Raw genomic sequence first — 24,655 nt, 5'->3', positions numbered from 1 at the left:
CCTGTCGACATTCTGGCTGCCACTCAAGGTCCTAGACTGACTGTTAGACTTCACATTTCCCTGTATTTGGGTTTATGAAATTATGGAGAGTTTAATCAGCTATAATCATTTTGCCCTAAGGGTTGGAAAATAAAAGGGTAGCTAAAGATACTTGTGTATATCTAAATCTGTGGAAGTGCAGTACATTTTGAATGAAAGCTTCCCTGCTTCTGTAAGGCTGCAGTTAGGAGAGTTAAGATGTTTCTTGGGAAGGAAAAGTGCTGAAGACCTATTCAGCACGAAGAAGAGTTTTTATTTTTGTTTTGGATTATTTTTTCCATGTTGGTGTGCTGAGATCCCTTCATGGGCCTGTAAAGTCCCAGGTTTAGGTCTGAGTCTGCAAACCCATGCCTGATTTCATCTGGTTCTCCATGTTGGACTACTGGGCCGACTCATCTTCCAAATACAGTTCCAGACTTGTTGGAGTACAACAAAACCTCAGCTCCTCAGTAATTTCAACAAGTTGATAGTCAGGTATTAAAAAGCTGATCATTCTTTCTTGAATGAACATCTAGTATCATACAGTAGAAATATGAAGGTCTATGTGGTACATGCTACCACTGCTGATCTTTCCTCTGTAGTCAAAAGAAAGGGAGTACGAAACTGGACTTTGGGTTGTTTTGTTTGTTTGTTTATTTTCTCCAAATGTATGTTCCTAGTGTATTTCAAGTCGGACCTGCTCATTTTTCTAATTAAGACATTATGTGACAGACATAGGAGAGATGAGATGCAGGATGACTGTATGCCAAATAGTGATCTCAATTACCAGTTCTGTAGATTAAAGCTGTCTGGTATTACGGAATTTATTAAAGACCTTCCATAAGTGATGAGAATGTGCAGAACAGTAGTTTTGCCTAGTCTTGTGGTTACATCACTAGTTTCATGATAGATGGTGTTTCTACATCAGCTCCAGAGAAAGAAGGGCATGAAAAGTCAGCTTTCATTAAAAAAATCAGTAGAGATGATCAAATCACAACAGTTCGACAAGTCACCATGAGTCAGCTGAGCTGCAGCAACCATCCCTGGGCATGCTTTTATCTGAAAGCAAATGCTAGCTCATACGGTATACCTCAGGCTGCCTTGAAAGAGGGCAAAGTGAAGTGTATTATTTTGCATATGTCCCAGGCAGAAAAATGCACTTGCAGTAAGTTTCTGCAGCTCAGCTGACACATGGTAACTTGCTACAGTTTCCTGATAGCAATTACGAAGCATACTTCTCTAGCCTGTTTGCAGACGGGACATATAATTGGAAAACACCACCCTAATTAATCCAAAATAAATGAGGCCCATTACATGCTTATTGATTGATTAATTGATTGACTGATTTTTGAATTTAGATTAAAAAGTAATCAGCTAGTTATCTTCTTTCCCTGCCCCTAAAATCTAGTTTATAGTTTCAGAATGATTTCCCCTGAAATCAATATTAGGACAAGAAAGATGTAAAGTCCAGTTAGCTGAAGAGTCTGAATGACCATGTGAAAGGGTGAAAGTCTTAAAGTCCATGTTGGCAGATAAGAAGCGCTTATGAAGACTTCACAGAACAGATGTGAGGCACTAGTTTTAGATTAAAAAAATACTGAAACTTCTTAAAATGTTGTTTGTTATGTTAGTGGATTCTCTGCAACTGCACCGGTCTGATATAAATGGGTTAAGAGCGTCAAAACCAGTGTCATGTAAGCAAGAGAGTACACTGTGGTTTTAAGAAAAGGTCACATGTGAATGTCATAAAGGGTTCATGCTTCTGGTTCTATGTTCTTACAAATGAGTGGGATTATTAAATCTTCATATATATATATATATAAAATAAAAATAATGATAATAAAAAATCTCTAGGCTTTTACTAGTGTTCAGTCCCACCTGGGAGGGAACTCTCCAGGTGACACTTGGACGGAGTACCCTAGGAACAGGGAGAGGAGAACAGTGGGGCAGGAGAGTGAGGGTCCTGGGGAATTTCCTAGGAGATTCCAATCACAATTACCAGGTCAGCTGCGTGAACCTGCTTGGAAAGTCTGCAAGGCAAACTGACCTCAGTGTGAAAATTAGGCCATCACACACATCTCTCTGAACATCTTTGATTCCAGAACATCTGCCCAGAATCAAGCACCACTAGTGAATTACTGATCATCATTACTGATCTAATAATAATCTCATAAATAATACATCGCCTTCAGCTTCAGGCAGCCAAGTCGGCAGCATGAAGTACTACTAACCCCGAAGGCACAAATTTCTTCTAAAGGGCCTCAGTTGAGCTTGTACCATCAGTTAAAAGTGCATGGGTTTCACAGCATTTAATTGCCTGATTTGCAGTTTCCAGGTAGCTGTCTAGATAGCAGTTAGACACTTAGGTAGCACAGAATACTTTTACATCTGTAGTAGATAATTTCTATAATAAAATTAGAAAAAAAAAGTTACATATAAAATGTTGCATATAGTTTTTTATTGTATAGGAGAAAACATACTATTATTTGTTCTAAAAGAACAAAACCAGAATTCATTTCCTGCTATATGATGGTTTAATAAAGTCTTCATTTATAAGCCTTTAGATCCAGTTTGATTAGAAGGGAAGGTCTGTGATTAAACCAGTCAATCCGTCAATTGATCCTTCTTCAGCCCATTGCTTTCTGAATGTTACTGGCTTGATTCAGCAATCCATGCTTACTATTTTATTCTATGTGGAAAGCACCGCGGGGAGCAAATCTGTGCATGAACTTATAGCCTGTTGCAACACATTATTAACTCTCCACCCTGCCATTCTTTGTCCCTGTTAAGAATAGCTTTATCAGGATATATAACTTCAGGATAAACTAGGATTGGCTACACTGACATCATCGAGATAAGCCCAACATATTAAAGTCTTGCTCCTTGTGTTGCTTTGCTGGTTCCCTGGACAAGGTTTGCATGTGAATGTGGGCTGGACGCTCACCAGTAGTCTGGAGGAGTGTCCTGGCAGAATGTGGCTTTCCTTCTAAAGCGTTTCATTTCAAACAAGGTGGAGATTATTTTCAGATATGTATCCAGACCACTCTGCCATATTCCTGAAATATCTTTAACATGTAAATAACTCCTGCCCCCGTTAAAACTTGAATAAAGGGGTTCATACCACAAGTAAGACATCATTGGCTACATCTCAAAAGCCAACCACAGTTAACATCTAAAAGGTAGTTTGTTTTGCTTCCCTTTCTGTATTGCATTGTTCCAGAACAAATTGCACCGAAATCTTTGAGGCTACCAAGAAGCAGATGTCCCATAAGAAAGGCAATGAAAAAAAATGAGCAGAAAGAGAGGTCTGGCTCCTAGGAAAACTAATCTATTTGACTAAGTAAAATGTCAGGACCAAATCCCACAGTCTGAGGTTTTGCCCATTCACTTTAATTTTTTTTTTCTTTTGTATTTTTTTTTTAAATCATAAATTGTATTCTTTGCTCAGGCTGTAGCAAATTATTGTGTATACCCACAAGTAATTGTAAGGGCAGCTGACATCATTTAGACATCAAAATACCTGATAGAGCACTTAGATGTGCAAGTGACCTTAAATATACCCACTGAGAGTACAGAAATGGAAAGAGGGCTTTAAAGTCTGGCCTCTAGATTTTAAGTGCAGGTGATTCTGTGTTGTTTCATTTGAAGTGGTTCTAGCTGGGCTTGGAATTTGCATCCCTGCGCCATCAGAATGGCCTGTATTTTCTTAATTACCAAACAAATGGAGAGTAGCTGCTTGATTTTGACAGCTCCTTTGTGTATCATTCTTCACAGAACATGAATGATTAATGGAATTTTCCCAACACAGTCAAAGTTGTTTACTGATGGAATTAAAGCTGAAATTGGCAGTGCTCTTTAGGGAGGACTTTTTCTATAATGTCACCAGACCTGCCAAGCTCCCCTAAAAAATAGGGACAATTAGTGATGGGTCAGAAGGATTCTGGGTATTAAAAGGTTTGGTTCTCTCCAATGACAGTGAAAAGGCGGGGAGAGAATAATAATAAAAAAACCAAAGCCCTTTATTGATTATTTCCTTTATGGAATAATATCCTTGCATCCAAGTTCTGTGCTTGAATTAAAAGTGAAAAAAGTTAAAATTCAGTATCTGAAAATATGATGTACATAGAAGAAGCCAGATAAAGGACACCCGTGTCTTTGTTACCATTTGAAACATTAGAAAGGGCTGGAGCAACAGCTATCTGGTGAAGAAGGCAATCAGTACTGGCAGACAGAATGGAAGATGGTTGATGCTTGTGCATCCTGTCTTGTAAGGAAGATTACATGGCTGTTAGATGGCCTGGAGAGCTGTTTTCACTGGAAATATAGCTGTACAGACTGGGGATGGGGATGTGCATCAGAAGGAAATGGCAAGAGGCTGGTGGTCACGGCACGTAATGACAGCATGAAAGGAAGCCAAATCCAATGAGTAAGACAGAGCTACAGTCTAAACCATCTAGAATTATTCTGAGCATATTCATAAGTATTCTTTTTCCCCTGTATTTTCATCGTTTGCCTTCTTGTCCCCTTACATTGCCAGATTCCACAGGCAGAAAAATTTGTGGGAGTAATATCCTCCCATCAGCAGCAGTTCATCTGGGACACACTTATGAAGTTCATAAGAAAGGCAAGCCCTACACAGCATGCTCAATGTTTAAAGTGTTTTATGAACAACTTCACACCAACCCCAGGAGACAGTTAGATAAGCATGTGATTTATTTTTATTCCCATTTTCCAGATGGAGAAAAAATGGTGGAGTGACCTTCTAAAGGCCGCAGCAGGAGTTGAAACTGAGATGAGATCAAGGAGCTACTGACTACCCTTCCCATGGGGAAAAAATCAGATTGTTCTGCATCTCTCTTCTGCATCTATTGCACTGACAAAAGCCTTTTGCCACACTCACGCGAATGTGTCTACAAGATGGATTTTTATGACTGCAGTGGAATCTGGTAGATGGCCAGGATACTTTGGTTTTTAGCTATCCCATATCATACTTCCCTCATGTGCTTCTCTCTCTCCTGCCTCTAAGCATTTTTCAATAAACAGGCAAAATTACCCATGAGCAAGGCTGCAAGGGACAGCGCAGAGCGAGTGAAGCAGTATGCCTCCCATGCTTGTATAGTTAGCAGCAAGTATATATAACACAGCCCTGCCCTTCCTCTTCTAATCAAAGTGGCTTGCTACCAGGTAGGTGATCAGCTGCCAAAGGAGATTAATCTCCTCTTTTAGCATGTGTTTTGGGGTTGGAAGGGATATCAGTTGCTTTGGCGTGTTTTTAACATCATCTAAAGCATAGCCAAGGGATATAATCATACCCTTGGGAGAGCAAAGGTACAATACATAGCTAAGTGCCTCTAATCCACAGCAGCATGATTATCTATTGATAACTGCCTCCTCCTCTTTAGCTGTCCTACTAATCTTGAGTTTGGTTAATAAAAACAAATGAGTTCAGCATGCCACAGCAGGGTAGAGAACATGTTTTGGGGGTATCAGGGTGGGGGAAGGTTAAACGTTCTGTTTTGTTTTCTTTTGTTTTAATGCAAAACCCAACTGGCTTGGTGATCTCCAGATATGCACAAATACTGATGCCAGATATTCACTTGTACAGAAAAAAGTAATACAAGTACAAAAGGGAAGGCTGGGGTGGAGGAAGGGGAAATGGCTGGGACTGAGGACTGGGAGCCAATTCTTGCTGTGGTGTACTCTTACTGCCTTTGTGATCCTGGGCAAGCCTCTTAGATTAAATTTAATAATGAGGGTTGGATCCAATGACTGATACTAATTGGAAAGCAAAAGGCCCTTTCACCTTCCGCTACTAAATTTGCACCTGACGTTAGTTATCCGTAGTTAGTTCTGTGCTATTTTATCCTAAAGTCAGACTTCAGCATGGATGAAACCTTATTGTAGTTGCTGTTGAACAACAGAACCTTTATTCTACACCATCTTCACAAAGTTATAAGAAAGTATATAATTTAACATGTGTTTTAAGAAATGGAAGGGCTTCCCAGAAGGGCCCAAGAAATGGAGAAACACACTATTAGTCAGAGTTGGAAACGTAACAAAAAATCTAGTGCAGCCTTACCATAAGCACAGATAATAGATGGTGAGTGGTGTGCTTGAGTCTGGTGACACTTGCACTTGACCTGTGCAGAGTTACATGTATTACACCATCGTAACACGAAAGGGAACGTTCACATGGCGCAACACAATGGTACAGCAGGTGTATGCATCACCCAGTCATTAAATTAAACTGAGGAGAACAAATGCTTTTCTCATGTTTGAAAAGTATCTGTAGAAGGTAGAAAAATTAAAAAAAAAAGGAAAAAAAAGTTTGTTTATCCATCATATTTTCCAGGCAACTGTTCTCTTGAGGAATGGGCAAACAAATAGCCAGAAGTGAGTGGTGGGGAGAGGAAAGATATATATGAATTCTTTCAAGCAAGGCACATCTTGGAAATACCAAGTCTTTGTACTGGAATGTTATGTTCATGTTCTTTCCTGGTGCTGGCAAGGGTGGGGTAGCAGTCTTGGAAGAAATCAGTTTACCTGGGAAGGCCTGGGGCCTACCTGAAGAAAACAAAATTCCTTTGAGCAATGCTCTGTCCAGCCATTGCAAATGTTCTCAGAGTTCAAGCACTTCTACAATGGTCATTTGATCATGAGACTTCCTGGCTCTTACACTATTTTAAACTGTTCAGAGGCACAACCAACTGCTACAGTAAACCTAAATAAATAAATAAATAGAATTGATCACATGCCCAGGCAATACTTACCATGGACTGTACTTATTTTGGCTAAAGATGTACAAGGAAGTTTTAAAAAAAATGCCCTGAAGGGAACAAATGATTAACAAGACAGTTGAAAAAGCAACCACAACACCCTGACTTACTGGAGCCATTGCAAAAAAAAAAAAAAAAAATTAAAAAAAAATCCAAATAATTTGATCTCTAACAAAGGAGGGCCTGTCAGGTCAGTAACCCAGAACTGAGGTAATGGTTTCATATAACAATAGCGCTTGACTTAGTGTTCATTTTCAACCCACAGTAGTAAAAGTAAAGTTCAACCTAACAGCAGCTGTCAAATACCTTCGCCTAATCCCCCCATAGCTGCTTTGGTACAATTTTGGTGGTGTAATACACGGTATCACCTGACCCCAACAAGGCCACTGCACTGTTAACACTTTGCCCTTGGGGGGCACATGTGCAGGTCAGAGCAGCTACAAACTTCCCCTTAGGTATTTAGGAGAAAGACTGGCTCACACTCCAGACTACAACTCAGCTGTACTCCGGGCCACAGGAGTGCGGAAATGTGTTTCTTTCCAAATCATTAAAGCCTGGCATTTCAGAGCTGGGCTCCGGGGAAAATGTCCCTGGCTCTCTGTGCCTTCCCTCCAGTATTTCAAAACATAGATGCTAAGCTTCAGTGCACCTTCCTGCTGGATTTTCAAACAACTTGGTGTTTTGCAGGCTTCAGGATATTATAAATATTGACTTTTTTTTTTTCCCCCTAACTATGAGCTGTTCAGGGCATTTCTAGTGCTTGGGTTGTGATGTGCTGTGAGTAGTACAATGGAAAGAGCTGGGTTAACGAATCTCGCATCCCAGCAAAGCCTGAACATATATCTCTCCATAGGAAAGGAGCATTGCCTAAGGGTTAAAGAAAGCTATTGGGATATATCTCCCCATCAACCTTGGATCTCTACTTCTCTTCTTATCTAAATACCACATGCCTTCCCTCTGAAACAGGCATACCCGATGCCCAATAAAACTTGTGGTGTTTTGGTGTCCATTTGCATGAGACAGAAGGTGCTTTGGCACATTGTCCAAGCTGACCAGAAGCCAAGGGACAGCATTGCTATGATATGAAACAACTTGCAAGAAAAAATAAATCCAAGCCCAGAGCTGTAGCTGACAGGTGCATAGTGTCTGATCTTCCTGCAGGTAGGCAGATAAAAGTTTACAAAGACCTTGTTGTACATGAACAGAAATGTGTTCTCTTATCACAACACCGTCAATGTCCTGCACCTATGCAACTTCAGGGAAATTCAGATAACGCTGAAGGATGCAGCCACTTTCTGCATGTCTAGACAATCTGCATAGTTTTCCTTATCCAAACAGGCAAGTCTGAGACACTTGAGGCAAAAGACTTTGTGGTGAGCTTCTAGTTCCTTTCAGTAGCTCTTCACATCTCACCTTAACCTCAGTCTTCTTCTCTTTGGATATTTATTGAGTTTGAACCCTTAGTTAATGGAAACTTCTAAGATTTCACTTGGCATGGAGGACATCCCATATGGGCAAAGCACCAAAGAGTGAAGTGTTTCCCAACTCCATTTCAGAACAATTTATCTGGGAATCATTGGCAGATGCTTTTTCAGCTATGAACAGACTTTTTTGACACCCCATAACAACAAATATTCTTTCCCTTGGGTATCATGTTTGTTATTTAACTCTACATATTTCTCCATTTCTTGGTGTTCTTACACTGGATGAATAAATGATGATAATAATAATAATAGTTTTAATAACAATAATAGAAATCAATTTTTTATTTTTTTTTTCCTTTAAGGTACAGCATTGTTCCACTTGACTGGCTATAACAGACTCAACTCCTTGAAAGTAATGGAATTACACTGCCAGCACAGTTCACTGGTCTGCCTCATTTTGGAAAATTCATCTCTCTTAATGTCTCAGCCACACTGAAGCTCAGCATCAGTTGCTAAGCCATGGGAGCTCAGCGTTGTAACCCAGCAGTCCCAAATCTCAGCTGTGCCCTAAAACGTCCAAATACTCAAATTGGCATAACAGGAGCAAGGTTCTGTTCAACTGTGTGATCTGAGTATTTCTTTGGGAATAAAGTGGAATGTGACACGATTCAAATCAGAGGGAAATTACCATTTTATGATTTCACTGTGTAAGTGCTACTGTACAAGAATGCTCAATTTTGTTTGATATTTATTATTGATTGATATTTAAATGATTGCCTTACCCTATGGAGCTGTTCTAACAAGGGACACTCAAGACTTCATAGTAATTTTACGAATCTGTCCAGTGAAGCAGCGATTTCTTTGTCTGAAAGCCGCCTAAGGTTCAAAAATCCACCTGTTTAAAAATCCAACCGAAAATTCACTAAGTCCACCTTCCTGTATCAGAGTTCAGGTATTTATATCACAGAGCTCACAACTAGATACCACTAAATGCTGATAACATTACCATACTAGCTTGAAATAGCCTATTGTCTGTACCTGCTGATAAACACCAACATTTTCACCTGCAAAACGTGCTAAAACTTGATACCCAGACTTTAAAAGTACAAACTATTGCTTTTCCACACATACACGAGAAGCAGATGATTTCAGAGGATTTAGATTTTTAACAGGGATACTGCACTAACACATATTCCCCAGGCACAGAAGACTGAGAATTTCCTCAGGCAGACAGCTATCTGGGGACTTTCCCTGCCATGTCTTACACCGTGTGCATGCTCTAGGAAAGGAGTCATATTTAGCACAGTACAATTTACCTGTATGATTAACCATTGACGGTGGTTTTGGATGTCTAATCAGATTATATTGGGTTTATGTACAATTTCCTAAGTAGGCCGACTGATAGATTGATCAAGGGTAGATGGGATCTGACAGCAGAATATTATGGCAGAATTCTTCCGGTGATGGATGAGCCCACCTTGACACAAACTCCAAAGCTTTGCCTCTTAGTAATAAATCTCAGCATGAAGTCATCTGTCTCTGACCTGAAGCTCGAAATCAACGACTCAGGATACTGAAGTTTCATCGTCTTTATGAACATTTAAGTTGGCTCAATGGCATAAATACACACCTCCCGCATTCAATCTCTTTAATGGTGGCAGGCCTTATAATGTTGGGGGGTTTTGTTTGTTTGTTTTATAAAAGGTAGCGACTCATAATGATTCTCTCACCAGCCAAGGAAATCACTGCTAATAGATTACATTCTGCACAATGCTTAATGAGCCATGATTGGGAAAGGAGATGGGAAATGGCACTTTGGATTGATTTAGCAAGGATTCAGTGAAGGCAATGCCATGACTCCACAAATAGCAGTAGGTTTTACGTGGTGTCATAGAATTATATAACAGGCACCTCAGGTAAAACCTACAAAATGTCTTGCTAGCTTGGGAGCTTAACTTGCATTTTCAAAGCCTATTTAAACCCAGATTCTGAAATATACAGCTAGTTACCCAGAAGGCTTTTTCAAAGCAACAGCTTGAGTAACTTTCAGTAGGAGATGATTGTATAGGTTTAAAAAACAAAATGAAATTTTCCCCCAAGCCCACCTGCAAAATCTCCTGCATCCCTGGAACTCCAAAAATTGAAATATCTCATTCCTTTCTTGTAAACTGCAGTATGCACAGAATATTTGATGGCTTGATGTGGTGTTCACACCATCCAAAATTAATAATTTAATTTGCCTGAGACTTAATCCAAAGCCACTGAAGATACTGTGGCACTATTTCTTCATGGGATTTAAGCACCTAATTCTTACCAATTTCAGCAGGAGGTCAAGGTTTAGTTCTTTCAAAGATCCAGGTGCATGAGTCCTCAGATCATGTTTACATGCACTCATAATGTAAAAACGTGAGGCTGTGTAATAGAAACCCTCTGAGCTCCCTGTGCTTGGTAGACATCCTGGGTACCCACTGCAGCTCACTGAATTAATTGAGTAATGCTTTCAGGTGACCTACTGTAGACATTTTCATCTGACAGAGCCAGGAAATGGGGTAGCTAATAGACCATTTTGGAGTATTGTAAGATCACAGCAATCTGATATTTAAGGAGGTTAATATAATACTAATTGGGGCCTAGGTGAAGAGTTCATAAGACAGATGAACCCACCTGAATTTTGAGAGCTTGAACAGCCAGATTCTTAACCCACATTCACCACTGCTTTGAGTGTTTTTGCTCTTTAACTAGAAAGGAAAAGAAACATCAGGAGACTGCTGTAATTGACAGCTTTTTCTGACTAACATTCTTGACTGCATCTTCTAGGTTCATGATTGCTGATAACATACCAATGTCATGGCCAATGAGAAAAATCAACTTGTAGGATCAAATTCACCTCCTGACTGACTCTGGTAGACCTAAATGCACACTCCGAGATTTTATTCCTGCTAAAATCAAAGTCTAGAAACTGACAAAACTGCATTATTGTCAACCCCTGTAGGGAGGCCAGGAAAGTAGGAATAACAGTTAAGATAGCCCTGCGTGAATAATTCATAGGGAATAATTTATTTGATGAATCGACCTTTTTTTTTTTTCCTCCCTGTCCATGGCCCTGTCCACAAGCAGCCTCTGATATTCTCTCCTCTGTTGTTACTCAAATTGAAAATATCTACTGAATAATTTCTAAGGATAATTCTTGTTCTGCAAATTTGTCCCTGAGCAGTTCACTGTGAACATTCAGTATCTGAAATTCCAGGGCTAGTCAGACACACAGATCTCATGGTGTTATTCCTGTTCTTTGCATAAAGGACATATACATATGAAACAGTGCATTTTCCACTCTAGCTAATGGAAGTTATGAGCCCTTTAATGTAGCGTTAAGCTCTGTAAGGTTCATATTTGATTGTAAGGCCCCAGTTCTGATTCACATGAGATAAATAACATGTATAACGAAAGGAAATAAGGCTTTTTGTCAGGGATTTTCTTATCACCCTGGAGGTACCTCCCAGTCAAATACACTAGCTGCCCAATGAGACCTTAAGAAAGCCACGAGTGAAAGGGAGCAAATTCAGATTGTAAGTGGAAAAAAGGGCAAGCCCTGGCCACCTTCCTCAGCACCTCAGTGAGGAGGGCACACCAACATCTTCACCCCACCCAGAGCCAGCTGAAGTTTTCAGGGCTTGCTCAGCCCTCTGAGCCTGGTCCAGGAAAGCTCTGATCTTGCATACAGCACCTTCCTCATATTGCAGAGGAAATAACATGCAAAACTTTGCATTTTCAGTAATGTAAAAGCCTTGCCAGTTATTTTACAGCTCCCACGCTGGTTTTTGAATGGTTTGGTGCAAAGCAGCTCCTCAATTCCCTTTGAAGCATGATCATTTGTTTACTTGCTCCACTCATTATGTTCTGCACTCACGTAAGGCGACTACAAGACTGACTGCACATCGACTTTCAGAATCAGGGGAAAAAGGGGAGCAAGACAGAGAGTTAAAAGTTTCAGCCATAAAAGCTTTTGACACATCTTTCTGTCTCTTTCCGTCCATGTAATCAATCTTCTAAGTTTCCAGGAGCAGCTGAGATTTTTAAAAACAGCTGTAATCTGTGGTCATTGATGGTGGAGTAGATTGTTTGCCAAACTATTACCATAACTGTCAACAGAAATCAGAAAAATAATCTCATTGTGCTGGACAGATGCCTTTCCTGCATTATTGATATAGTCACTCCAGAGTAATAGAGAAATATAAAGCATTGTTCTATTTACAAAAGGAGATTGGCCAAGTCCTTGAGAGTGAGCAGGAGGGACAGGCACTTAAAGGAAGTGAGATATAGTCAACTCAGTAAAAGTTATGTGTCAGGGTCATGTGGCCTCCATAGTCAGCAGTAGAATCTCAGTTTTCAATAGCTTTTCCTCTCCTTTCTCACTTTCAGATTTAGCTCCATAGCTTAATCTCTGACTAAATGAGCTTTCCAGGGTTTCAGTGCAGCACCGTGGAATTCACCCAGCTTTTCCCCCTTTCCTCTGGCTGCCAGCATGACAACCCCAAATGCATCTCAGGGACTGCCACATTTCCAGAATATGCAAAACCACTTCATCTTCACCGCGCGCCTCTGTGTAGCAAGGATAAATCAGGTCAGTGCTGCCCATTATAACACAATATAAGAGAAATTTGTTTGCTTGCCATCAAGATATCTCAGAAAATACTTCGCAAAGCAATGTACTAAATATGAGCATTGCAGCAAATCTTTAGGCAGATGGAGCAGCCAGCCTGCATTTAGCCATAGCGCCCACAGAGTCTTTTGCTGTTACAAATGTTTGTATATAGAGAAGGGCCCAATTTTGCCTTGGAATCTGCTACAGTGAACCGATAACCCCAAGATCCCCATTTATAGCACAAATGAATAAATATCTATATATTCGGAGGACTGGAGGTGGGACTGGAGCTTCTATTTTCATTTGAACACCATGCAAGGGTCAGGCACAGTGAAAGTCCCGTGATCAGCTGAGGACAGGATCCGGGAGATACATGGTCTCCTCCTGTCTTTTTTTTTTTTGGAAGGTTTTCTGATTTTAAAAATTACCTCACATTTCACTGCAGGGAAAAGTTTCTCTTCTCATCAGCTTTTGAAAACACGGAATTGGATTTTTTTGTGGAGCAGGAATTATCTATAGAAGTAGCCCTCTATTTAACTTGAAAAGAGAAATTAGCTTTTACAAAATTACAGCAGTATTTAGCTTATTCTTGTTCAAAAGCAGCTATGTGAGATCCTAGCCTCATTTCTGAAGCAACAAAAGTACTTTTCGGCAGCTTAGTGTTTTGAGGCAACACATGGCTTTTTTCTTTCTTTCTTATGATAAAAACATACAGATGCAATCTTTGTCTCAATACAAAAAAAGATGGAAATAAAATCAGTTCATCAAATTTGGCATAATGAGAATTATTGTCATGCTATAAAAATAATTTTAATAACACCAACAACAAAATTGCTTTTGCCCCAGTTTTAGTGAAATGTCTGTGAAAGAGCCACCCTAGTGAAGCAAATGGATTCTCTGGTCTGATGTGTGAAATTCAGCAGTACGTGGAGGAAAAAAAAAATACAACCAACAGCATGGCTAATTAAAGGACAAATTCTTCCTGGTTACTACCAGTCGATAAATAGCTTGGACTCATCATGCAGACTGTAAAACATTTGTAGCTTTCAAATCAGAACAACTTATTGTGAGAAAAATGCCTTAATGCAGAAGGACAGTCTGTAGTCAGGAAATGAATGCATGAAGAACCCTTGACACTGTATTTGTCTTGACACATGCTCTTCTGCTCTGAACTTACGCTCTGGGTACCAAGATGTTCTGAATCCCTTAGCACACAGCATGGACAAGAGGTTTGACCCAAGTCTTTGGTGCATTACACCACCAATTTATACCTATCTCCAGCACACGTGAGTGCGCACACATGCACACAAGCAGATACCAAGACCAATAGCATTTTTAATTGAAAAGCATAAATTTGGCCTGCTAAATCTATTAACGTTTTGTTTTAATTAGGAACCCAGCTGCTTCCTGAGATTTTGCAGTCTGGGTTTCAGAACTTTAGCTGTACTGAAAATGAGTCTCAAGTGAGTTGCTTTGAGTCTTTCAGCTCAGCATTTTTACAGACTTTTTGGAAGAGAGATGTTTCAAAAACTTTCCACAGCACACACACAAACCCTCCTGTCCTTGGTTTGCCTCATGGAAGGCAAACCCTCATCTTCACATTCTTCTTAAATCCAGATGAAGTTTCTCTGTCCTTAAAGAGTAGTTAAAGTCCACTACTGGTCTTAAACATAGTTCTCGGAGAGGACCAAATTAAAAGATGTTTTTGCCACCCAGAAACATCCCTTCCCTAGTGCAGAGAGTGCAGTTAATTAATTAGACTTCCTGGTAAGTAATGTCACTGTTATTTTCTTTTGTCAAGTACCTGAGAGTTAAATTCAGGGAGAAGCCTGCCAGATTTAAGGACCCCGTCTTGGGGCTCAGAGAAGTCAAGCAATAAATGTGTCCTTTTCTTGGAACAGTTATTTAATCAGATCACACATTAATGAACTTCAGGGCACTCCGGCACTCGCTCCTGCTATGTCTGCATTGCCACTGCTAGCCAGAGAAGCACTTAACTGAGAAAACACACACCGTGCTGGTGACAGTGCACGGTCACTTAAGAGCAAGGCATCCTCCCAAAGCACCAAAGTTATTCCAGCCTTCATATAAGGCTACCTTTTATTTTTTTTTTCTTTCCTTTTCCAACCCAGTGCCACTTTCAGAGCCTGGTATCCATATATCTACCTATGACTCCAGCCCATGGAAAAGTTATGAGAGAAGGAAGCAAAGCAAAGTCAAGTGAGGTAGCAATGCACGTCATCTCATGTGCTGTTAAGGAGGACAGAGAAGCCCTGGTTTCAGCTGTATATACTATTCCTCACAGACGGTTCCTGGCTTTGCTCCTATTTGGATGCCCAGGTTTTCTCAGCATTACCCTCTGAGGGTAGAGGAATTAGCTATCTGATGGCCTTCTCTATCCAACCAAAAAGGGAAATCTGGCATAGGATGTCTTCAGCTTTACATCAGCTACTCAGAAAAACTTTCCAAATAGCTCAACTCATGACATTAGTTTATTTTATCAATCTAGCTTTGATTCACTGATAATAAACATGTCAGCAAAACTTTTGGACATACTCATTAATAATAAACAGAAATCTAAGCTCTCACTAGTTTGTCAGAAAATGGGGATTGCTTTCTCAAAAAAAATTAATATAATAGATACTGAAATGTTTTCATGTATGACTTCAATATTTCATTAAAGAATTCCAGCCTCCTCAAGCAGAGAGACCTCTCAAAGTAAGAAGTTCCCCACCTATAACAAGTTCATGCAGACCAAAAGCAGTCAGCCAGTCCTACGATTTTGTAGAGTCCCCTTGATTAGATCTATGGACACAGATTTAAGGTCTTTCAGTCCCATTTTTTTTTTTGTCATGATACTCATGTCTTCTCTTTTAACTTTGCTCTTGATGTCATGGAATTATATGAGATGCTCAGACTACATTAAAGATCTCTAGTTTGTACACAGGAAAATGGAAGTTTGAAATAAAAAAATATTTTTTTTGTATAAATCTGAATTCTGTATTTCTTTTTAGGAAAATTAAGTTATACCTTAAAACCAACCTAAAATCTTCCAAATGCAGATTTTTAAATTTTGACATGTCAAATTCTTAACCAAATAATGGAAAAAAATAATCCAGCAAGGATGTTGCTCTTTTTTTTTTAATCTGTTATCTTTAAACAATAGCATAGTTTGGAGATGGTAAGAAGGCAACAGAGGGAATGACTTGGCCAGCTCTAACTGTAATCTAGAGCAAGCCTAGTGAAGCTCTGAGTGGTACATTGTCTTCTTTGGGCTCCAAAACAATTTCTAGTCTTTGCTTCCCAGACCAGTCTTAATTAGCTTGGTGCTGCCAGTTCTTGCTCATTAGGACATTTCATGACTTTACCTCTGTCTTGCTCTGACGTCCCAGCTGCTCAGTCCTGCAGTTTGCCAGTGCTGCGGCTGGGGAAACTTTGTATATCTACGAAGCCTACAGCAATATCGAAACAGGCCTGGGCAAAACTGGGGACTGGAAGGTCTTGGGTTCCAACAGCTGTTTCCAAACCTCCGTGACAAAGCTTTGTGTTACAGCACTGAAAATGTCTGAAGCTTGCTTAAGTTAAAAGGAGGAAAAAAAAAAAAGCCTTGCTGATTTGAGAGTGCTTTGAGGGAGGGCCTCCCTCACACATTTATTGCAGCACAGCTGAGATTCCCTCCTGATAGCACTCCCCTTTCCCCTTCTCCCAAAGGGCTGCTCTGCCACCTTATCTCAAGTCTTTTTTGGCTTGTTTACTAAATCTTCAGTCTGCCCGCTCAGGGTTAAGTACCCTCAACTTCAGTATGATCCTCCACCACGTGCTTTGGTTCTAGGGTTGACTCATAAGTAGAAGAGTCCTTAAGCCTCAACAAGCAGATTGAAAACTCAGTAAACAAGCTGAAGAAAAGAAACTTAAGAAGTCCAAGTCTCCAGCCACATAGGCATGAAAAGCACTTTATATAATATGTATTTACAAGGAGGTTTTCAGTGACTTTGTGATGATTTATAGTATGTATGTTTTATATCTTTTGAATTTTTACCCTTCCACAACCCTTCCTAGTCAAAGATAGGTTTATTGTATACCAGTTTGCCCATACTTAACTCAGACTTACTAGTTAAATACTGAGAACCACTATGCAGAATTGCTTGTTTTTTGCAAAAATAACAAATGTCAAGGAAAGTTAAGTGAATTCTTTTCAAAAATGCCTTTCTGCAACCTATCAATATAAATGTTCCAGAGGTATATGGATATAAACTTACATAATCCTAGGTATATTTAGAGTTTCCATGGAAACCATTTCTTTGACAAAATAACAACATTGCTCTTGGTTATTTGTAACTCACACCTGGTGAAGTCCAGCTTTGGACCAGGAGGTGACTCTGATGACACCAAGGGAATCGACTTGGCTGATTTCAGATTCTCAGCCAGAACAGAAGGAGCCAGGAACATTCCTCCCTTATCCATAAACGAAGACAGTAACAGTGAAACAGTTTAGGTAATCTGACCCCTGGAAACATCCAAATCCCAGCCTACCTGCCTGCCCCCTTGCAGGGACCCTTCTGGTTACGGTGTTTCTGTAAAAGGGAGTGAGTGGGCAAGGTCTCAGTTCTCCTTAAGTGAGCATGCATATTCCGCATGTTGCAGGTTTTCCCCCAAGTGTAAGCTGCTCTTCCAATAAATGCTGTTTTGACAGCAGTGTTGCAGCTTGCCAGGAACTGCTCCCAGTGCAGGGCGCCTGCATCTGTGCATCTGCAAAGGCATCTGCAGAGTTGCAGTCCTAATTCTCACACCATTCATCTTCCCTTCTTTTACTCAATTCTTCCAGACAAAAGGGGAGGGGAGAGGAGAGAAGAGTCCAGTCTGACCTTCCTCCTACCTCCGGAAACACTCCAATAAGAGGAGCTGTAAACTGTAGCTGGATTTCTAGCTGACAGCAGCTGGGAGTCAACAGCAGCCCATCTTATCCACTTCAGAAGTGATCCCTGGCTGATTGGACAAATATTTCCTATTTATCAGCTTCTCTCCCCTCCTGGATAATTCTAGGGTTAATCCACCACACCACCTCCTCAGCCCAGCCCCGTGATATTGACACTTAAGAAACACAGAGCTGTTTATATTTCATTGGAGAGCTCATACTATCAATTTTCACATTAGTGAGTCCAGCTATTGCTCTCTTCTATCGGGATCTATTGAGTGGTGGCAGTAGAGATATCCGCTGTAGTGAAGGAAAAAAAAATACTTAGCTGTCTGATGAAATGTTTTAAATGCATAGGGTTCACCTTGGGGTTGGCTGCTGCTCAGATTTTATCCATTAATAACACGCAGGGCTGCCACACTACTCTCCAGGGCTGATAGGAAAAATAGTACCACTTACAGATCCCCTGGTTTGCCTCGGGGAGAGTGCACCAAATGCAGCACATATCATACATTTTTTGGGCTGAAATTTACTCCACAAGAAGAAAAAAACGCAAACATTCTTATATTAAGAAATAAAACCCAACCTTATTCCTGCAGCACAGACAAAGCGAAGTTGCCATGTAGGCCAGTAGTTGCAGACCTCAAGTGTTTTGCTTAGGCTACGAAATGCCTCTGGGCAAAACAGGGGTAAGATTTCAGAGTAAAGGGCCTTTTTTAGCTTACTGCCCTTCAGGTTGACATTTCACCCAGCAGGGAGAAGAATCTGAATTGTTACAAGGAGCCAAGAGCAAAAGAGTGGACTCTCGGTTGGCCGTCATCTTTCCAGCAAAAAAATGTCTCATTTATTTATATTCTTTTTTCCCCTTACCATTGAAACAATTCACAGGAAAATGATCATCAGAATAAGAATTGTTAACTGATTAGATTATTGTCAGCATTCAGTACAAGAACACAGCCAAGTGCTTAAGGGTAAGTATTATTTTCATCTAGTGATGAAGCTAAGAAAGGATTCTGCACCCAATTCCCTGTACATTAATGATCTGAAGATATTTGGGTTGGGTTGCATTGTTTTTCCCTCTCTTTCAAAGTGAGCCACAGAGCTCTTTGCTGCCAGGAAGTGTTATTTAAGAATATGAGTTTCTTTTGTAAAGGGAAAGGCATAATTAGATGTTAAGAGCTGATTATTGTATTGTTCTCCACAAAGATTTGCAAAAGGAACTGCATTTGAAGAAAGAAGGGAAAGTGTGTATTGTGCTTGGAAAGTGAGAGGTATCTGGCTTAAATATTCTTTGTCTCCATATCTGAAAACTTTTCACAAGAGATAAGAAGTAACCCAACTTCCCACAGCACTCTGCAGATACAGCTTTTGCTGCAAGCAGCCCATTTACCTACAATACCTGCTGGTGTAACCTGGCACCAGCGTTCCCATCCCAAGGACCAACAAAATCAACATCTCCTCAAATAGATATCACTCGAAACAGAAAAGCATGTTGGTTTTTTTGTTTGTTTTGCTTTTGTAAGGAGCTTCTTGAAACAAGCCAAACTTGTATCCATACAATGTTTGTACTGCTCCAGCCCCAGGGAGCCATTGTACCTCGTGCTCCTCCCTTAGGCCCTCAGAGAAGCAAGATGTTTCTAACAGGCAGCTAGCTGAGAAAAATTTGTAAGAAATAAGTGTGGACAAGGACCTGTCTAACTCATCCAAACTCAGTAAGAGATTTAGGGTAGACACTGGTCCATGTTGCACTCGGAAGAGCACTGAGCTACAAGGGACACCCACTAAGTACCTCTCTGTTCTAAGCCATACCACAGGGTACACATGTTATTCAAGTTTCTATTCCACCCAACAAAATATTTAAAATAAAGTTGTCAAACCTCATTATTTTCTCTGGACGGTCCTGGAACAGTCCTCAGCAGATTGTTCAACCAACACAGGCCTTCAGCTGCTGCTGACCTCCATTTGTTTTTCAGCAGCTGCATCTGTGAGAGGATAATCAACATACTTAAGCATTCACTTCTTTATTACTCTTCTCACCAAGTGACAAGTGCTTCAGCCCTGCCTAACACGTCCTGGAGCCACAGAGACATTGCCACCTCAAAGCTGCCTCTCCCTGCTGCTACTTCTTCCTCCTTGGTCTCCACTATGTCTGTAGGTTATGCAGTTCATCACTGAGTACAGCTCAAGTACCAGCCAGAAAAAAAAAAATGAGGCTACCTATGCTTTAATGGCTGGCATGATGACCTGGCCACCCCAGCAAGACCTCAGCCTTGCACCAGCCTGTTTCACCTCTGCTTCTGGAATCTACACTAGTTGTGATGAGCTGGGAATAACTGTGGTTTTTAACAGCTGGACTTCTTTCTAGCAGTTCCAAGGAAATTTGTCCTCTTTTCGGAAAAAAAGTAAAGAATTTAGCTAGGATTATGTGTTATATCCTGCTCACTGTATCCTTATCATTTTCCAAGTCTCTTCAAGGTATCTCATTATAGAATTCTTTAAGGCCCATTTTAAAGCTCATTAAGTGATTTTTCTCCTACCAGAAGTTTGTTCCAAATCTTCCCAGATATCATGCTAAAAAGGTTCTAACCTTCAAAATACAGGATTGTATAAAAGAGAAGCAACACCTAAAACTTTTCAGTCTATTTTATATTGCTACCTATAAACCACACTCTATAGCACCTAAATATCTACATCTAAGCTACATACATGAGCACAAAGAGGAAAGAATGGTAAAAACACCTCAGCCTCCCTGACCCCAAACAAAATGGCTCCTATAGCACACACTCATCCTTTTATAGCCCCTTTCCCTGCCCTCTTTTTCACTCTGTGAACTCACAGCTTCACATGGAGAGGAAATTAATTAATTAATTAATTAACCCCTTACATACAAGAAATAAAGCACTTTTATATTTTATCATACTTTTGTGAAAAATAAACTGCTGCACAACCAGAGAAGTTCTTGGAGCCAAAGGCTGAGCTGACACCACCCCTGATTTGGGGACAGGTGTCACAGTCTTTTAATCTGCAGTAACAGCCTTTAGCTGTATCACAATTAACACACTCCTTGTGCCAAAGTATAACGAATTTGTGTGTTCTCCATGGACCTGCTTGCAGTCTGAGGTGAGAACTAATGAATTGTCAGGGCTACACGAGGAAGACAAGGACATGGAAGCAGAGGGAAAGAATAAGAATACAAGCATCTGCGTGCATAGGACAAATCTGCTCTCTCTCATATTAGGCAGACAATTTGTAAGGCATTGGTAACCGAGCCATCCCTTTCCCTGCAATCACTCTGTTTAGTTAGGACTGAACCCAAAGGCAGTTTGTACAGGACTTTGAACACATCCCTTCAGTTTATTTATTTATTTATTTATTTTTCCTTCTATGCATCTTCATCCTTCATGGTTGATTTAGATTATGATGTAAACTAACCGAACGTGACACAGCTGCTCTCTTCAATAACCAAGGAGATGCCGGCTGCCACTCACCCTGGCATGCTGGTGATTCACAGCAGGGCCTACTGGGCTCATGGGGGCCCTCTTTTTTGGCATCTGTCTATACCATCCTCATGCAGTTTGCTGAAACAAAACCAATGATGTTAGCAGCATATGGGCAGCCAGAATAGGGGTCATTTACCTTATTTGCCAACAAAGTAGAGGACAAGGCGCAGCGGAACAGCAATAGATTGAGAAGAGCTGGCGACACAGCAGCAGAAGAGGAAACTGAGCAGGAAGGATCCCAGGAGTCACCTCTGCCCATACGTCCCTTTCCTTTGAAATGTTTAGTTTATGAGGTCTGTACAAACTATTTGGTTTTAAATTCTGTGAGTTTTGATCAGCTGAACTGCCTCTGCCAAGCCAAACTCATATGGTGGAAATGGACACCCCACCTCAGATATGAAGGCCAACTCCAAAGTTTGCTGAAAGCTGAGAAAGATTTTGTTGACAATCAAATTCATGTAAGAGCTAACAAAAAAAAAATAAATCACTTCCATCTGTGTACGCTTTGACTCATACAGGCCTGGCCTGACACTGGAGAAGCCAAAAATCTGTCAGGGATTTGATCTAATTGTACATCTAACCTGACCAGAAGTAAGAATAATTGGAAACCTCTCAAGTAGATTGTTCTTCGTAACTTACCAGGACAAGCCACACACCATCAGCTTGCACAACCCAACTTCTGCGAACAAAAGCAGTCTGGATAATTTTGGAGAAGACACCAAGCATTCAGACTTGCAGATTAGCTTTCTCTGTCACTGCCAGAAAAAAAATTAGGAACTTATTTCTGCTGTGTAATACCTCTAGGCATAAGGTTACAGCGCTGGACATGTTTTAACATATAGGCTATGCTGAAACAAAGAACTTGACGAAGGTGGTTAGTGGAGAAAAATAGCTCTAAACAGAATGATGTCTGCATAAACCAAGGATGACAAATCTGATGTTACATGAAAACATAGGTATATGGCACTGTGAATTTAAAAGGTGCCTCACATAGTAGACATAGTTCAAGTATTTATTATGACTCAGGTTCATGAAAAATGTCCCCATTTTTGTTAGCAATTTTTGCCTAGAAAATTAAACTCGCTCATTGTACTTGTATTCATAATATGCAAATATTCTACAAAATGCTACCTCTCATTCTATATCTATATAAATGCTTATTTATTTTAAAATGCTTATTTACTACACTTCCCTGTGTAGTTCTTCTTGTATCCGAGAACATATATTTTTATAAACCCCTCAATTTTGGGAGTTCACTGCTTCCTAAAATTGTTTAGGATTATAGCCTCAGATAGCACTAATTTTACCTGACAGTTTTACCAAAATCTTTGTGTTTTAAAAATTATTTTTCTTGTTGTTTGTTTGTTATAAAATTAATATTAAAAGGGGGACATGTAATTTTATATCTAGCTCAATTTTATTGAAATATAACCACAGGAAAAAAAGAATCACAATCAGACTTTTTAGTGTTTTGTTAACTATATCAGGAATATACATTAAAATGCATTCTTTTCCTTAAACTGTATGTCTCAGTCTGTAACAAAGTGTCTGTACCTCTTGACTGAGTAAAATGTTTAACAAATACCTTTAGTGTTTTAAATAAAACAAACAAATTGCATCTAAGTAAGAAAAGTAAAAATGTTGTAAATAAGGGAGTTGTGTTTTTTTTTTTTCCCCTCACAGCTTAAAGCTCTACTTTCTAAGTTAGATGCGTAAAGATTTTTTTTTTTTTTTGTCAGCTTCAGCACAGAGAAACATTAAAATTCATCTCACCCCAAACCTTTGTCGGGAAAAAAAGATGTTAAATATCAGCAAATGGATCTGATAAGCTGCAGACTATTTCTGCTGTCAGAGAATGACTGTAGGACAAAAACACATGTTCAGGATTTGACATCCCTTGGCATCTTGTAAATAGCCTGCATGAATCCACACCTAAAAACTGCCAACACAAGCAAAATTGTGCCCAAGTTTCTTGTAAGTTAAGCAAGCAAAGCAGAGACATGAAACGTGGTTGGATTGAATATAGAAACCTAAAGACCCCCAAAACTGACCTTGAGATCATTTTAGCGAAAGATCTTCTCTGCACTTTTGCAGCGCCAGCCTGATTTTCTCTTTATAAAGAGCTCTGTCATTTGTGTGTACGCGTGTGTACATGTGAGTGTGCAGGACTGTGTAATAAACACTATTAGGGAAAAAAAAAAAAAAAAGAGAGAACTTTCCATAGAAGAATAAAAAGCAAAAAAGAACTGCTGAGTAATACAAAATAGACTTTTTTTTTTTTTTTAAAGAAAAAAAAGGTTTAATTCCTTAGAAGAAATGTGAAGTAATCCTTTGGCCTGGATTTCTAACACTTCAACTCCACCCCCTCACTGAAAGAAAAACTTTTTTTGTGATTTGTAATTCAAAAGAGATCACTGTCTGGATGGCTTTTTTTTTTTTTTTTTTCTGCTTTCTTTTTCTCCCATTTTGTTAAAAATGGTATAAAGAAGGAAAGAAGGGATATTTATGAAGAGGAGGAGGTGATCTGTTTCAAAAACTGATTTCTTCTGATACAGCATCAGGTTTTGCACAGCCAGATACAGGAAGAGCTGATTTATTTTTTTTCTTTTTACTCCAATGCCCTTTCCCCCAGTCCTCTTATTTATTTCTATTTTTAAAATTTCTAGATCCTTTATAGAGATGTTGTTCTTCCTTTCTTGGACTCAGGTTTGCCCACTGCCAGCAGGAGAATATTGAAGCTGCTGGACCCAACAGAGCAAACTACATTCTCCAGAAAGTCAGGGGGTTGTCTCAGCATTTTAGGAATTAATGTTTTTGGACTATCATATAACTAGTGATGGCATCTACAGGAAACTACATGCTGTGGTGTGAGACATTACAATTATGTTCATCCAGTTCACCCAGCTGAGGGTACTTTCCAAACTTTCCCATGGCAAATTCTATTTTCAGGTCTCCTCTATAAAGGATTAACATCTCTGTTGTCCATGTTGGCTTTAGTCTTTTAGTGTAGAGCCAAAAGGACCGGGAAGCTGGTCCCATCGTCAGTCTGTCTGGAGCAGTGGTGCAAGCATACATGGACACTAGGCTCCTTCTAGCCTAACGGTGAAAAGGGAAATGGGTCTTTGCAACTGAGAAATATTACTGAGAATTGAAGTGCTATATGCCAGGACACGGTCAGGCCAGGATCAGGAAGGTGATTCTCTCCAAAGGACATGGAACAATTGGCAGCATGCCTCCTCCCCTCCTCTTCCTCTGAAGCACCCCTGGAGTCAGGATGCTGCCTTTAATGACTCAGTAGTCTGCTTGGCTGTGGCAGATCTTGTATTTCTGGAGAGAATCAATATAAACACTTTCTTTTGTCTTTCCTTTTTTTTTTTTTT

The 24,655-nt window shown here is 39.9% G+C and overlaps 1 long non-coding RNA gene across 1 annotated transcript in view; it reads right to left on the bottom strand.

Moving 5' to 3' along the window:
* LOC125183717 (uncharacterized) overlaps positions 1-24,655 on the bottom strand; it is a 35,184-nt gene extending 10,529 nt beyond the window's left edge. The window contains exons 1-2 of the long non-coding RNA XR_007166181.2: positions 20,696-24,655; positions 19,653-19,757 (exon numbers count right to left, since the gene is read on the bottom strand). This is a non-coding gene — a long non-coding RNA (uncharacterized lncRNA). The remainder of the gene's footprint in view (positions 1-19,652; positions 19,758-20,695) is intronic.

Source organism: Anser cygnoides, chromosome 11 (genome assembly GCF_040182565.1).
Source record: "Anser cygnoides isolate HZ-2024a breed goose chromosome 11, Taihu_goose_T2T_genome, whole genome shotgun sequence".
Lineage (NCBI taxonomy): Eukaryota > Metazoa > Chordata > Aves > Anseriformes > Anatidae > Anser > Anser cygnoides.
The sequence above is the reverse complement of the archived record's forward strand: the minus strand, read 5'-3'. Positions and strand labels throughout refer to the sequence as shown.